General features: G+C 40.5%; 1 pseudogene; it reads right to left on the bottom strand.

Annotated features, from left to right (window-relative positions):
• Nucleotides 1-838: 838 nt before the first annotated feature.
• Nucleotides 839-15,115, bottom strand: LOC118077499 (vomeronasal type-2 receptor 26-like; annotated as a pseudogene).
• Nucleotides 15,116-16,327: the final 1,212 nt, after the last annotated feature.

The following is a 16,327-nucleotide window of genomic DNA, read 5'->3' on the forward strand; positions in this document are numbered from 1 at the left end:
TTCTTGTTCTTTATTTGTCCTTCTGTTACAATTACACTTTTGAAATTGTTTGGACCTTCTATGACTTTGTGTTTATAGTCCTTATCCACATTCTGTGGAGAAGTGACGTGAGTTGTGTTCTGTTTTAGACATGTTTGCATTTACTGCATGGGTTTGGGGCCTTCTTCAGCCAGATGGCCACACTCCCATCTGGGCAATCTTTTGGGAGCCAGAGGCAAAAGAGAGCACAGCAATGAATGTAAATATTATCTTTGTACAATAGGCTGGTTTTTACATACATTCACACACACACCCCTTGACCCTCCATCAAGGTAAACAAGAGGCATTATCAGGCTTCGCAGACACATTCAAGCCAGGCAAAAACAAAAAAGAAGGACATGTGAGGAGTGTGGCGTTAGAAGCAAAAGCTTTCACAGCCACCTAGGTGTATCCTGAGGTTGGCAATTGGTGCCGTAGATCCTCTGGACTAGAATTGGATACAATGTAAGGGCATGGAATTGCTTTTACAGCTCCAATGACACAGCATGGGGAATTAGATAAAAGTAATGGTTCATATTAATGGCTCATAGAATACATGTGCCGGTTTATTCTTCTGAAACTGATAGGCTACCCAGAGAGACTTGTTTCACTATGATAGCAACGTCTTCATTTCATTAACAGTTGTAGGGGAAGGAGGAGAGGTACAGTGTTCCTCACCCATTTGGGAAAGATCTTCTGCATGCTACCCCATGCTGGCCCAATGTTGTGGGCCGAGGCACAATGGAGCCAGTGGCAGAGGGGGTGCACACACAACACAAGATACAGAACAACAGTGTTGGAATCAAATATGGTCACAACTTTATTGATTACAGATGTCAGAAGGTTTGATGTAGGCATTGGAGGTATATCCTGAAATCAATGAGCCAAATTGCTGGTTGATGGTTAGATGATGGGGTTCAGCAAGATTAAAGGTTACCTTTTGAATTGCACTGCATCTGGGTGACATACCATGAGGGGATACTAATACCTGTCAGCCCTTGAGCTGAGTCTCTGCACATATAGCACTCTTAGACATTTTTTTCTAAAAAAAAATCAAGTAGCAATCATCTGGGGAGGAGAGACACACTTGGTGAAATGTGTGTTTCTCAGTTCTACTTGCAAGAATTCTCTGAGACATGTTTACTTGAACATACACCTATGGGAAATTTCTCAATATATCCCTGCCATTTCTACATATCAGCATAGGAGCAGAATGAAGTGGGCATAATAAATTCAGTCTCACAGTTCTTCAACTAGGTCCAGCACAATGATGTAGCATAAAGAGGGAATGATGAAAGCCAGAAAAACAGAATATGAAGATATAATAAATATAACCTTTACAGGAAAATACAGGTGATAGATAGATGATAGATAGATAGATAGATAGATAGATAGATAGATAGATAGATAGATAGATATAGATAGATGAGAGAGAGAGAGAGAGAGAGAGAGAGAGAGAGAGAGAGAGAGAGAGAGAGAGAGAGAGAGAGAGAGAGATGATAGATAGATATGGAGCAGAATGAAGACATAGATATATGCTTTCATTTTATTTTCCTTATTAATTGCTCCTTGTTGTTTAGCTCAGGTCTCAAAATAATGACATAACATTTAGGAGAAAAAATGCAACACAGTAACCCAGAACTGGAAGACAAAATGGAGAAGATTTCCACAGCCACCATATATTTTCCTTTGGTGCTCAGGTAGGTTGGAACAAAGGATAACCATACACTGCAAAACACCAACATGCTGAAAGTGATGAATTTGGTTTCATTGAAAGTGTCAGGTAACTTCCTAGCAAGGAAAGCCACAATGAGGCTGATGATGGCCAGGAAACCCATATAGCCCAAGACACAATAAAACATGGTAGCTGAACCTTCATTGCATTCTAGTATGATTTCTGCCTTTGCTGAGTGCATGTCTGTGTCTGGGAATGGAGGGGAAGTACTTAACCAAAGAGCACATATAGCAACTTGAAGAAAGGAGCAGGAAAGGACGATAGAATTTGTCAATCTTTTCCCTATCCATTTTCTCATTTTTGAACCTGGCTTGGTTGCCATAAATGCCATAACCACGATGATGGTTTTTGCCAAAATGCTGGAAAGAGCCACAGAGAAAATGAAAGCAAACACTGTTTGTCGGAGAAGGCAGATCACATTTCCAGGCTTCCCAATAAAGAGTAAGGAGCTGAGGAAGCAAAGGAGGAGGGAGATGAGGAGGATGTAGGTGAGGGTCCGGTTGTTGGCTTTAACTATTGGGGTCTCTTTGTGCTTCATAAAAATTCCAAGAACTAAAATGGTGATCAAGGAAAAAGCAATAGTCAAGATTGCTAAGATGATCCCTAAATCTTCTTTGTAAGAGAGGAAACTTAGAACTTTAGCAATGCATTGAGTTTTGTCCTTGTTTGGATGTTGGTCTTCTGAACATTTGATACAGGCATCCATATCTGAAAAAAGTGAAGTTTGAAGAAGTTGACCAATTTCTTTCCAAAGCAGTCAGTTGTAAGAGCAAGTAATAGTTCTCCGATGGTGTTATTATAGTCATTTGAATCACTCTAGGAAAAAGGTATTCCATATTTCCACATGATGACAAGGTTGTCATGGGAGATAGTGGGATAAATCATCATTTTAAACACTTGCAGTACTTTGTAGTTTTAACAATATGCTTGTTAAAACTCATATCTGTAGTTTAAACAAGCATATTTTTGTTGGTGGCAGCCTGCCCCCATAAACACTGTAGTCTCAACATTTTGCAACACCTGTAGCATCTACTTCTGTTAGCCCCACATAGAGCACATTGAAATAGCTAGACATAGAGGTTAAAGGTAAAGGGACCCCTGACCATTAGGTCCAGTCGTGACCGACTCTGGGGTTGCGGCGCTCATCTTGCATTATTGGCCGAGGGAGCCGGCGTACCGCTTCCAGCTCATGTGGCCAGCATGACAAAGCCACTTCTGGCAAACCAGAGCAGCACATGGAAACACCGTTTACCTTCCCGCTGTAGCGGTTCCTATTTATCTACTTGCATTTTGACGTGCTTTCGAACTGCTAGGTTGACAGGAGCTGGGACCAAGCAACGGGAGCTCACCCCGTCACAGGGATTCGAACCGCCGACCTTCTGATCAGCAAGCCCTTGGCTCAGTGGTTTAACCACAGCGCCACCTGGCTGTGGTTTCAAATCATTGTGACCATGACCATAAATCATTGTGGTCATATTATTACTATCCAAGAATATTGATAATTGAAATATCAGCTGCAAATTTTCAACCTACCAGAGTTGGACCCAGGAGCACCTGTAAATGACAAACTTATTATTTGTCAAGACTTGGCTCAGGGCGGCTAACAACAAGAATATCAAAGCAAGCATAAAAAAAACAATTAAAATGCAGATTAAATACAATGTTAAAATTTAATTTTAAAATTAGGAATCTACAAGTGCAACCTCATTTAAATATCTGTAGAATAAAGCCTATGGGGAGGGTAACACCGGGGTCAGACTGAGTCAGTCCAAAGGCCAAGCAGAACAGCTCCGTCTTGCAGGCCCTACAAAAAGATGACAACTCCCGCTGGGCCCTAGTCTCCTGAGTACTGAGAAGGCCCTGGTCCTGGTGACTTCCCACCTTGTGACTCGGGATCTCCAGTATGTTATTATTTGTGGACCTTAACGTCCTCTGCAGGGCATACCGGGAGAAAACAGAATAGCTCAGTCTCCCATATATGGGAATCACCTACATACAGTGCTTTGTTCTTCCCAGGGTTCAATCTCACTTTATGGACTGTCATCACTTTGCCAAAGTAATAGTCCAGATCATATACAGCTTTTCCTGAATTAGACTTTATGGAGAAATACAGCTGTGTGTCATTAGCATACTGATGACACTTTGCCCAAACTCCTAATAACTAGTCCTAACAGCTTCATGGGCCTTAGCACTGGGGACAAGGTCACCATAGAACAAGGACCATGCTATTATCTGGACATAACTCTTTAGTGGTACTCTTTAGGAGGTACTCTTCCATCTGCCCCACCACACCCTCTTCACCATCTTCCCAAGATGACCATATTCATGTCCAGAAAGTAGTCATTATAGGGTCTAAGGTGGGTTTCTAAAGAAGTGGATGCACCACCACCAGTTTAAGGCCAATTAGAACAACTCCATCACACAGAGACATGTTCACCCAACCTGAGATCCATCTAGTCAACCCTCTGTCTAATTGTCCTTCATCAGCTAGGAAGGACACATACCGAGTGAGCAAGCTGCTCATCACATCATTGCAAGGGTTCACACCTTCCTGGACACATACAGTGAAATACTCATCCAATATTTGATCCTATGGGTTGCAACAACAATATGTTTTTAAATGTATTATTACATTTATATACTTCCTTTCAACTTATAAAATTTGTTTTTCAAACTACTTTAAAAAATATTCGGGGCATATGCATTCTCCAAATGTAACCATTATGTTGTGTTATGAAAATGTTTTGGTATCACTACTATACATTGTGCCTCTTACCCTTCTTGACAGAGATCATCCCTTCTGGACACTGAACACAATCATAGCAACAAAATTTCTCTCCCTCTTTCTTTTTCCTGCTATAGCCAGGGCAACAGTTGTCATTGCACACAGAAACAGGCAGCACCTAAGTGGAATCATAAATGGAAGATGAGCAATAACAGATTAGCTTTCCTCATTCATCAGTCAACCACCATCTGATTTGAATCATGTGAGATGGGAATGAGGATAAAGCATTTGGCACAACTTTGTATCACTCTTCCCACTGCTTGGGAGATAAATGTATGGAGTGGGGAGCCATCTGTATGAATGTCTACCTGCATCAGCCATGCCTGCTCTGTGCATGTTCCAGAACTAAACATGAATAGAGAAGGCTGTCCACTACAGCAAATTAGCCCCCTGGTGTTTTCTAGGAACTACAGTATAAAATCAAGTATTTGCTGGTATATTTCACCTGATTAAAACTTGAATGCCATTCAATTTGATCATCATGAATGGTTAATTCCTTGCCAGGAGGAGCCTGAGGTTCCAGTCTTCCAACTTTTACTCTAACAACAGATCCATTGGGGAACATCAACCAGTTTGTAACATCAAAACCTGCAACTATTTCTCGATTACTGTCAAAGCGCACAATGTCTCCAGCACTGTTATTCAATAAGATGCTCTTAAGAAAATGATGGACCTATGTGAAAAGAGGAACAAAAGACGGAGTTAGTTTTGAAATTATTTCAGGGAGCTTCAGAAAGGTATGTCATATTTGAACAATAGATGTAATGATTTGCTCCTTCTGTCTGCCATGTCCATCCATGTGATTCCAGGGATAGCCATTGGTTTTAAAACACCAGAGTCTTAACTATACCCAAAAAGAATTATGCATGTGTTTTAATGGAACTGATTTATGCAAACTTATACTTCCTTCTCCCTCTGGTTCAAAAGCTAGGCTACTTTTTAAACAAAAGGATAGATGTGTAATTACCTGCCACAGTTGAATGTTCCGAAATGTCCATCCATCTCCCAGTCTTCTGTGTTTGGAGTTCAATTTGCATATGGCATGCAAAGCATGTGCCACAGCATAGACAGCATTGTAGACATTGTAGCTGTGGCCAGTCATGGGCATTTCAAACAGAATCCCAGGAAGGCTCTCCAACGTCTCCTCCCCAGTACAGGTTTTCTTCTCCTCTTCCTCCTGCTCCTTAGAGGCTTTGAATGAACAAGTGAATGCCTGTTCCCAGAAGTCCTTTATAAATCCATCTTCTTTGGCCCAGAAAGGTTTTAACATCTGAATGAACTTTTGGAATCCTAATAGCTGATTTGTGTGAACTGTAAAGGATATGGAACCATGGAAAGTCTGTATTTCCCAGTTCTTCTGAACAGACAGTGATGCAAAATCCCAGTGGGATGTAATAATCCATACTTTGCCCAGAGGTGGATATTCCATTAAGGGTGCTACAAGCAACATTAATCTCAAAACCTGAAAGGACGGAGGCTCTCCATAAATAAAAAATACTCTGGGGTTTTGCTCAAATACAATTGCATAATTTACTGAATGCTGTAAACCATAGTCTACCATCTCATCCACATAATTCCATTTTGGTATTCTTACTATGAATGCATAACAGATGCCATTCTGGGAAAGCATTGGCACGATTGCCTGTAGAAACCTGTCCCCTTTGTCATCATCCACAGCCACAAGCCCAATCCATGTCCATCCAAAATGCCGAAGTAACCGTGCAACTCCTATATGCTGGTAAGTTTCATCTGGGACCATCTGGTACAAAAATGGGAATAGAAGTTTTTTACCTTGTAGTGGCAAAAATGATCCATAAGTGAGCTGAAATCAAATGCATAAACATTTTTTTAAGGATGACAAGATCATTCTTAATTATTGAATCACAGAGGTGCAGGAGTTATTTGGGTCATATGTTCTATCATCCTCTGCAAATCAAGAATTTAAAGATGTTAAGTTTGATGCTTCACAGCAAAACTGGCAGCAACCTGGCAGAGCCACTGACCATCAACTTTTCTTCTGACTGAAGTTGAAAAGGCACCATGCTTCATTTTTTTATTAATAAAGTCTTTATTGATTAAAATGATTAAAATGAAGAGTTGCAAAAAAGCAATCAAGGAAAACAGCAAAGAATAAGACAGAAATAAAGTAAACATACATACATGGATACAATCACAAAACATACAAATTCAAACACCCATTCTTATATAAACTCATTCCTCTTTCCACTATTTACATTGTTTCTACTTTCTTTTGACCTCCAGTTATACTTGCTGGATTATATATTAACTAGGTACTTCCGCACAGTTATTTGTCTTGGTTACCTTTTTCCTTATTTTATTCATAGTCTCTATCCTATTTGTCGTTTCACATGATAGTTAATCAGGCTCAGTCTAGATTTGCCAATGGAGTTCTTAATACATTATTATTTTTTAAATATTCTTCACATACTTCCCATTCCCTACCGACTTTTTGTTTCATCTGCCCTCTCATGCTTCAAACAGAAGAGGAAAGAAGGGCTCGTAGCTGCCTGGCCAGACAATCTACTGCTGCTGACAACTGACTAGGCTGGATGCAACTGTTCAAAGACTGGGGCTGTGCTGCTTAGGGAGACTACTTACACTCACCAAATATTGGCTGGTCAACTCTCAGAAGGAATTTTAATATCTACTAAAATCTCCCAAGACTTCACCACAATCTTGGGGAAGTCGTGGATCAGCTTCTTGGAGGCATGTGCAGTAAATTGGGTCAGCACTGCTCATGGGGTGTAGGTAATGCTTGTCCAGTATCTTATCAAGTAGAAAAATTGCTCCGTCTAATCTCGTACTTCTGCCTGGCAGCATAGACCAAGTTTTTGCCTTCTGTCATACAACAGTCATGGAGGTATGTGAGAAGTGCCCGTCTCTCCACATAGCCTCTTCTGGTGCACACTAAAGCTACAAAGTTCTTTCAAACTTCCCTTAAATGGCTTATTATCCATTTCAGATTCATTACCCTTCTTTGAACCCATTTCCTGAAATAAAGATTCTGTACCAGAGAGGTGAAATCTCCATATCCCCCCCGCTTACCTGTGGAGTCTTTCGGGTTGCTGAAATGCTGGCAATATTGGCAGAGATTTCAGAGATGCACCCTCCAATGAGAGCTATCAAATTGTTCTGATTGTCACAAATGAAGTTGGGAACAAACCTATGTTGTGTGGAGTGAAGGTTCAGGGTAGCTTTATATGTCATTCTTGCAGTGTAGTAACTATTGAGGATGTGGAATCCTAGAGATATATTTGGTAAGATGTTGGGATTCTCATTGATCTCTTTGACAGCAAATGCTAAGGCCAGTATATGCTGGTAGTTCTTTGGCACAGATCTGTAATAAGAGTAACAGCTGTTTAATAAAATTACAACTTTTGTGTGTGTGGTCTTCATCGTTGCTCATCTGCAGGCACCCAAGCCACTTTTGTGACACTAGAAAGTAAATAAAGAACAGCATCCCTGAATGATAATGGTCTGCACATATTAAAAATTGGGTGAGAGATAAATTATATTGCCTTACATGGGTTCGTTAATCAAGATCTGTGTAGGCTGTTCCATGAAACTGAGATGGTTATAGAGGAAGACAACCTGAGAAACAATGCCACCAATGATAAGGTCTCCTGGCTGGTAAAATTCATGAGGAATAGGGAGAGGATCATCCAATATGCTGCAGTTAATAGAATGTGTCTTACATACAGAATGGCACAGCATTGCAAGCAGCAACAGCACCACCAGCATTATCCTCCTGATAAAACACCTGCTCCAAACATAGATTCCCATGCTTCCAAATGCAGCCTTGTATGTGGCTGTTAGTAGTTTTGCTACATCCTTGAATGGGGAATGATATTGTTGCTAAACAGGTTTACTACATGTCTAGTTAGGGAATCAGTGCACCAAGATCCTGGTTGTATGTTTAGAAATATCATCTTATCCATCCGTGTCCCCAGACACTGCATTTCTTATATATCCTCATTTCGTTGTGTAAAGAGGAGTGTTTGAAATCAACATGCAGATATATTTATGCATCATGAGCAAAGAAACCAAAAGTGTAATCAATCTGTATTTCAAAGGAATGGAATGTACATGTTATTATTTCAAAAGCCCAGCCTATGCCTAGATCAAATTCTGAGTAACACAAGGGTTTTATAGTTCTTTTCAAATGCTGTTGATCTTGCTTACAGGCTCTGGAATCTCCAGTGGGTCAGAGGATAGAAAGCAGTAATTTTCTGAGTGATAAGAATGATTATTATTTCACCAATGTGTTGTTGGCCTTTGAGGTTGCATCATTTTTTGCTATGGAGTTATTTTTTTCTAAATTTTGCAGCTTTACTTCTTTGAGAGATTATATGTGGCACATAGCTCAGTAAGTTCCCTCTTGATTCCTATTTCACATAATGTGAATGGACTCTCCTTCCTTGGAGGTTTTTATGCAGAGGCTGGATGGTCATCTGTCATGGATGCTTTAGCTGAGATTCCTGCATTGCAGGGGGGTTGGACTGGATGACTCTTGGCTCCCTTTCAACACTATGATTCTATGATTGTATGACTGTTCCAGTTTAAAATGAGAGCTTGAGGAATTCTATCACGTTTATGGCTCCATTTTCTTTAACAGATCCCTTTCCAATATTGTTTCTCCTACTTATTGTTAATATTATAACAAGTATTAATTTGCCATAGTAAAATATATTTGGCTATACAGTACTGTACTATCACAATTTGATTTTCTTGACTGGGCAGGGTGACCCGAAGGTGTGGAGTGTTAAATTGATCTCCTTTTCATGATCTATGGGGTAACAGCAACCTTTCCACTTTGCAAGTTTGGAGGACATGTTAAGTTTTTCCACTCCTGACATACTCTAGAGGACGTAGGAGGGAGGAGTTCTGCCCAACGTGTATTGCTCTTCTGTTGATACCATAATTGATGTGCAGAATGCAGCGCTGACCCAGAAAATTGAGACAATTAATCGTGAGTGCCTTCACCCACTTATCACAGCTTAAACATTTCAAGAGCATACCCCGGAACTGAAAATGATGAAGTGAACTGGGAGACTGTTTATACACCCTGACACACATCTAGAGTGTATATTATGTATGGTATTATTATTTTTATTTTTTGGATTTATATACCACCTTTCTGTCAAGGCACCCAAAGTGGTGTGCATGCACACGAAAGCTCATACCAAAATAAAAACTTAGTTGGTCTTTAAGGTGCCACTGAAGGAATTTTTTATTTTACTTCGACCCAGACCAACACGGCTACCTACCTGTAACCAGAACATTATATAAGCTGAAGATTGACAGAATCCTTACATGCCAACTGGGAGCTGATGATATAGGTGCTTCTCGGGGGTGCTGGGATGAGGGGTGGGGTGGGTGGCGGGCTTCAATGAGAAAAAGGACTGCCTCCTCCTCCATTCTACTACACCTGAGGATTCCTTGGTGGCAGGGGGATCTTTGGGAAGGGGGTGGGGGAGGGGGGCAGTATAATATATGTAATAAAACTTGAGTTAAGGATTGGAAAATTATGATAAAGGATATTGCTAAAGAAGGTTATAAATTGAAGATCAGAAAGGGGGGAAGGGGAAGTCTACAAGATAATGATTTGAAAAACTGATGTTTAAAAGTTTTTTTTTTCTATGTATGTGTTTGTTGGTGTATTTGTTATATTGTATGTTTAAAAAATCCAATAAAATTAGTATTTTTTTAAAAAAAGATATACAGTGGTACCTCTACTTACGAATTTAATGCGTTCCGAATGAACATTCATAAGTCATAAAAAATTGTAAGTCGAATCCCATAGAAATGCATTCGTAAGTCGTAAGTCGAAAAATTGGCAACCCTACTACTTTCGTAAGTAGAAAAAATCCTATCTAAACCGCATCCAAGATGGCGGACGGAGCTCCCTTCGTAAGTAAAAACATTCGTAAGTAGAGTTATTCGTAAGTAGACGTACCACTGTAGGTGCTTCTTGCTTCTGCCTTACCTCATGGTGTGGATGCCCAAACTCCACCACTGCCGCCACCACTGACAGGGAAGCAGAGCCAGTATTGGCACCAATTTCCGATGAGATCTCACGATATTTTACCAAAATCTTCCGAGATCACACAGGGAGTGAGATATCTCATGACATTTTGGTGAGATCTTACAGGAAATAGGTGCCGATGCTGGCAGTGGAGTTGACAGAGCAGGCCGAATGGCAGAACCGGCAGCACTTCCCATTTTTACCTCAAGTAGTGAAACGGGATGCACCACCGATGATGCTAAATAACTGCACACTAGGCACCAAAGTTAGATATTTCTCCTCAGAAATCAGGTAGTGGTCACCTGGAGGCTGGAGGGGCTGGGCTAGTAGAATGAAGGTGGACAGGCACATTGGGTGACATGTGTCTGTCTCAGCTCTACTTGCAAGAATTCTCTGAGGGATGTTTGCTTAACCAAGCACCTATGCAATACTTGCCAATTCCAATGAAAATGTATATAGGAGCAGAAAGAAGAAGTGGTCACAATAACATTCATGACAATGTTATCCATATAGCTTGTTTTCTCTAGATATATTATGCTATTCATTTTCTCAGTTCTTCAGCTGGACTCCAACATAATGATGTAGCACTTAGAGGGAAAGATACAACCCAAAAGGCCAGAATGTGATGATATAAGGCAGAGGACTTATTCAGCAAAGTAAATATATGTATATTCAGGAGCAAAATGAAGATGTGAACATATGCTTTCATTTTATTTTCCTTATTAATTGCTCCCTGCTATTCAGTTCAGGCCTCAGTACAATGATGTAGCATTTAGGGAAAAAGATGCAAGCCAGTAACCCAGCACTGGATGATAAGATGGAGAAAATCTCCACAGCCACCATGTATTTTCCTTTGGTGCTCAAGTAGGTTGGAACAAAAGTCAGCCAAACACTACAAAACACCAACATGCTGAAAGTGATGAATTTAGCCTCATTGAAACTATCAGGTAACTTCCTAGCAAGGAAAGCCACAATGAGGCTGATGATGGCCAGGAAACCCATATAGCCCAAGACACAATAAAACATGGTAGCTGAACCTTCATTGCATTCTAGTATGATTTCTGCCTTTGCTGAGTGCATGTCTGTGTCTGGGAATGGAGGGGAAGTACTTAACCAAAGAGCACATATGGCAACTTGAAGAAAGGAGCAGGAAAGGACAATAGAATTGGTCAATCTTTTCCCTATCCATTTTCTCATTTTTGAACCTGGCTTGGTTGCCATAAATGCCATAACCACGGTGATGGTTTTTGCCAAAATGCTGGAAAGGGCCACAGAGAAAATGAAAGCAAACAGTGATTGTCGGAGAAGGCAGATCACATTTCCAGGCTTCCCAATAAAGAGTAAGGAGCTGAGGAAGCAAAGGAGGAGGGAGATGAGGAGGATGTAGGTGAGGGTCCGGTTGTTGGCTTTAACTATTGGGGTCTCCTTGTGCTTCATAAAAATTCCAAGAACTAAAGCTGTGATCAATGAGAAAGCAATAGTCAAGATTGCTAAGATGATCCCTAAATCTAATTTGTATGACAGATAGGTTAGAACCTTGTGAATGCATTGAGTTTTGTCCTTGTTTGGGTATTGGTCTTCTGGACACTTCATACAGGCATCCATATCTGAAAAAGGAAAAAGAATGGTTCAAATATTTCTATAGGTTGACATGTATAATTAAGAAGCCTGTAACATCCATTAAATTTAGTATAATTATTCATAGGTTAACTTTTTCCTAAACAAACATTGCCTCCCAAGAAATCTTTTGTTTTATCAACTTTGTTATGTTAAATAAATCTTTCTTATTTGTTCAATAAGAACAAGAATCTCCAAGAATCTAAGATTTCCCTCATACAAAATCCCAAAGATAACCTGTGGTGGTTAAAAATACTGTATATTTATAGGAGTCATATGGAGTCAGAGGTTATCCACAATCGGTGGAAGTGGTGAGATTACGCTTCAGTTGTTACGATTCAGATATATATTACAGGTTTCTAGACTAGATGGAAAATGCTCAGCTTATTTGGAATTATTTTACTTCAGTTCCTTAAGTTAAAGTAGTTGCATAGATGTTACAGCTTAATACTTTGGTTCTTAAACAAGCTCCACACACAACTTAATGCACAACTTCCTTCACAGCTAAATACTTTGGTTCTAAAACAAGGTGGTATTTTCTGTCAGTTACCCAAGCTTTTAACAATCACACTCCCGAGGTACTCCAAATAGTATAACAAGATCCAGGGGATCACCACACCCCTCTTAACTGGTTTGGGAGTCTTTTTCTAGACGATCTTTCCAATCCCAATTTGGATGGCTTTAAAAGTGAATTGGAGAAATTGATGAAGATTAGGAGTATCAATTACCTACAGTTGGAGACAGTATACTTCTGAATACCAGCTGCTGGAAATGACTGGAAGGAGGAGTGCTCTTGTGCTTTGGTCATACCTCTCAAATCAAATACGGTAAATTTACAAAAGATGAATGATAACACATTACATAATTGTCTCTTACCCTTCTGGCCAGATATCATTCCTTCTGGGCATGGAGCACAGTCATAACAGCAAAATTTCTCTCCCTCCTTCTTTTTTTCTGCTGTAGCCAGGATAGCAGTTGTCATTGCACATGGAAAGGGGCAGTACCTGAACATACAGCAATAGTATACAACTGGGATTAGTGCTCATCATTCATTCAGCTCTTACGTTGGTAGAATGAACCAGTTGGCCCACCTCCCCCTTCCATGCTCTTGCCATTAGTTGCTCTCCACATCAGGCTGAATGTCTCATGAGAAGCCTTCTTTTCTGAATATTTACCCATGTCCACCCTGTTGGCTCAGTGTGTGGTTTAGAACCCTGCAATATATAAACTGAAACACAGCCAAAACTTGCCCTCCTCCACATTTTGTGAAGTTCTGTAACCAAATAATGTGCACCAAAATGCATAACTGTTAAAGTGCACAACAATATAGAGTACAGAAAATGTACATAAATGTGTATATTAGTTGAAATAGCATACAAATATGCATACAAAATGTTTATACTACAAGAAATATATAGTAAAATGTATATATGAAATATTGTTAGCCTGCATAATCTAGCAGCTAAAAAGCGAAGAATGACCCAAACTTCTCTCTCTGTTTTGATGTCTCACCTGATTAAAGCTTGGATGCCACACAATCTGGTCATCATGAATGGTTAACTCTTTGCCTGGAGGAGCCCGAGGGTCCAAATTCCCCATTTTTACTCTTACCACAGAACCATTGGGGAACATCACCCAGTTTGTAACATCAAAACTTGCAACCAATTCTCCATTTTCATCAAAGCACACATTGTCTCCAGCACTATTATTGAATACGATGCGGCTTAGGAAATAATGGACCTAGATTGAAAGAGAAAATGAATAGAGACAACATAGTCCTAAAATTATTTCAGTGAGCTTCCCCAAAACCTCCTTATAGATGTCATCTCTGCAAGCTGATCTATGTAGGTGTCCAATCTGAGAGCAATTATATCCACAAGATATGGACATAAAGCAAGCTAGTATAAATTAAGCTGCTATAAAGTTACACCAGCCTAATTTACATTAGTAGTGGCACTGGTGCTACTACCTAAGCATGGTTGTTGTTTAGTCACGGGACTCTTCGTGACCCCATGAATCAGAGCACGCCAGGCACTCCTGTCTTGCACTGCCTCCCGCAGTTTGGTCAAACTCATGTTCGTAGCTTCGAGAACACTGTCCAACCATCTCGTCCTCTGTCCTCCCCTTCTCCTAGTGCCCTCAATCTTTCCCAACACCAGGGTCTTTTCCAGGGAATCTTCTCTTCTCATGAGGTGGCCAAAGTATAGCATGGTAGGGAGGGAAAACAAGCCTTTCAAACTGTGTTTTATGCTGAATTCCCAGGTCATGTGACAGAGCTGAGTCATCTTAGGATCCCGCCTAAGTCCCCATTTTCTGGTTCTATCTCCCTACTGTCCCCAACATGCCCCACCTTTGGACTTAAATAGGCTTCTAAGTCAGCTGAGACCCCATGAACAAGTTGTGATAGTGTATCTTTAGCTGAGCTGGGGCTGGGGACTTAACACTGGCTTAGCCTGATTGAGCCAGAAATCAGCTGACCTTACTGGCAATATGCCACATGCTAAGGTCCTTATCCTGGTGGAGGCTGCCCACCTGCCCACTGTGACTGACAGTGTTTTTCCAAAAAAAAAGAAAAGAATTCCACAAACTAGAGGGGTTGAATTGTGCATTTATAGTCATTTTTAAGCCTCTGTCTCAAACACAAGTCTGCTTTATGATAAAAGTATTGATTTGTTATTACCTGCCATGACTGCACATTTGGAAATGTCAGTCTGCCCCTTTCTTCCAGTCCTCTGTATTTGGAGTTGGATTTGTATATGGCCTGCAAAGCATGTGCCACAGCATAGACAGCATTGTAGACATTGTAGCTGTGGCCAATCATGTCCATTTCAAACAGAATTCCAGGAAGGCTCTCCAGCTTCTCTTTGCCAGTGCAGGTTTCATTTTCCTTTCCCTCCTCTGATTCATCAGGCATTTTAAATGAACAGCTGAATGCCTGTTTCCAGAACTCCTGGATAAAACCATCTCTTTTGGACCAAAAAGGGCTCAGCATCTGAATGAACCTTTGGAATCCTAATGGCTGAGTGAACTGTGAGGGATATGGAACCATGAAATGTTTGTATCTCCCAATTCTTCTGTATAGACAGTGATGCAAAATCCCAGTGGGATGTAACAATCCATACTTTCCCCAGGGGTGGAAATCCTAGTATGGGTGCTACTAAGAGCAACATTCTCAAAACCTGAAAGCATGGAGGTTCTCCATAAATAAAGAACACAGTTGGGTTTTCTTCAAAGACCATTGCATAGGTTCCTAAATGCTGCAAAGCAAAGTCTATCATCTCATCCACATAATTCCATTTGGGTATTCTTACTATGTAGGCGTAACAGATGCCGTTCTGAGAAAGCATTGGCACCATTGTCTGTAAAAACCTGTCCCCTTTGTCATCATCCACAGCCCAAAGCCCAACCCATGTCCACCCAAAATGCTGAAGTAATTGCACAATCCCTGTGTGCTGGTGGGCTTCATTTGGGACCATCTGATACAAAAAATGGGAATAGCTTTTTGACACCTTTTAGTGGCAGAAATGATCCATAGGTCAGCTGAAATAAAATGCATTGGTGTTGTTCAGGTGGATTACAAGAGTTAGACATCATAGTTACATAAGAGAAAGCAGTCCTGTAATCCATCACATTCAACACCCTGTGAAAATTCAGATCATGCATAAGGACAAACCAAAGACAACCAACCACACTCGAAGCCACCCCCAACCTCTCTCACTACCAAGGAAATACAACAAGTGAGAACCCAGATAAGTAAAGCTGACACAAAACCCCACACACATACCAAGTAGAAGAATAGAAGCATAACCACCTGTAGCGGTCACTCTGGCCTGCACATCACCACTGGACGTTTTACGGTCAATTGGTGATGTGCCAACTACAAAATAAACACCTCCACCAAAACATCACAGACCAGGATACAGATAAAATAAAACGAAGTTGCTTTATTGTGTGTTCATATGCTTAATGGTTGCAGTACAAATCTTAGGTTGTTCTAAATTTCAGATGGTTCCTATACCGGCCTATTACCTCTAATTATAAATTACCGGCCTATTACCGCTAAAGTCAACTAAGTAAATATTTATTAATAATCTCACAACTTTGTATCCCGTCTGACTAAATCACC

The sequence above is a fragment of the Zootoca vivipara genome, chromosome 13 (genome assembly GCF_963506605.1).
Source record: "Zootoca vivipara chromosome 13, rZooViv1.1, whole genome shotgun sequence".
Classification (NCBI taxonomy): domain Eukaryota; kingdom Metazoa; phylum Chordata; class Lepidosauria; order Squamata; family Lacertidae; genus Zootoca; species Zootoca vivipara.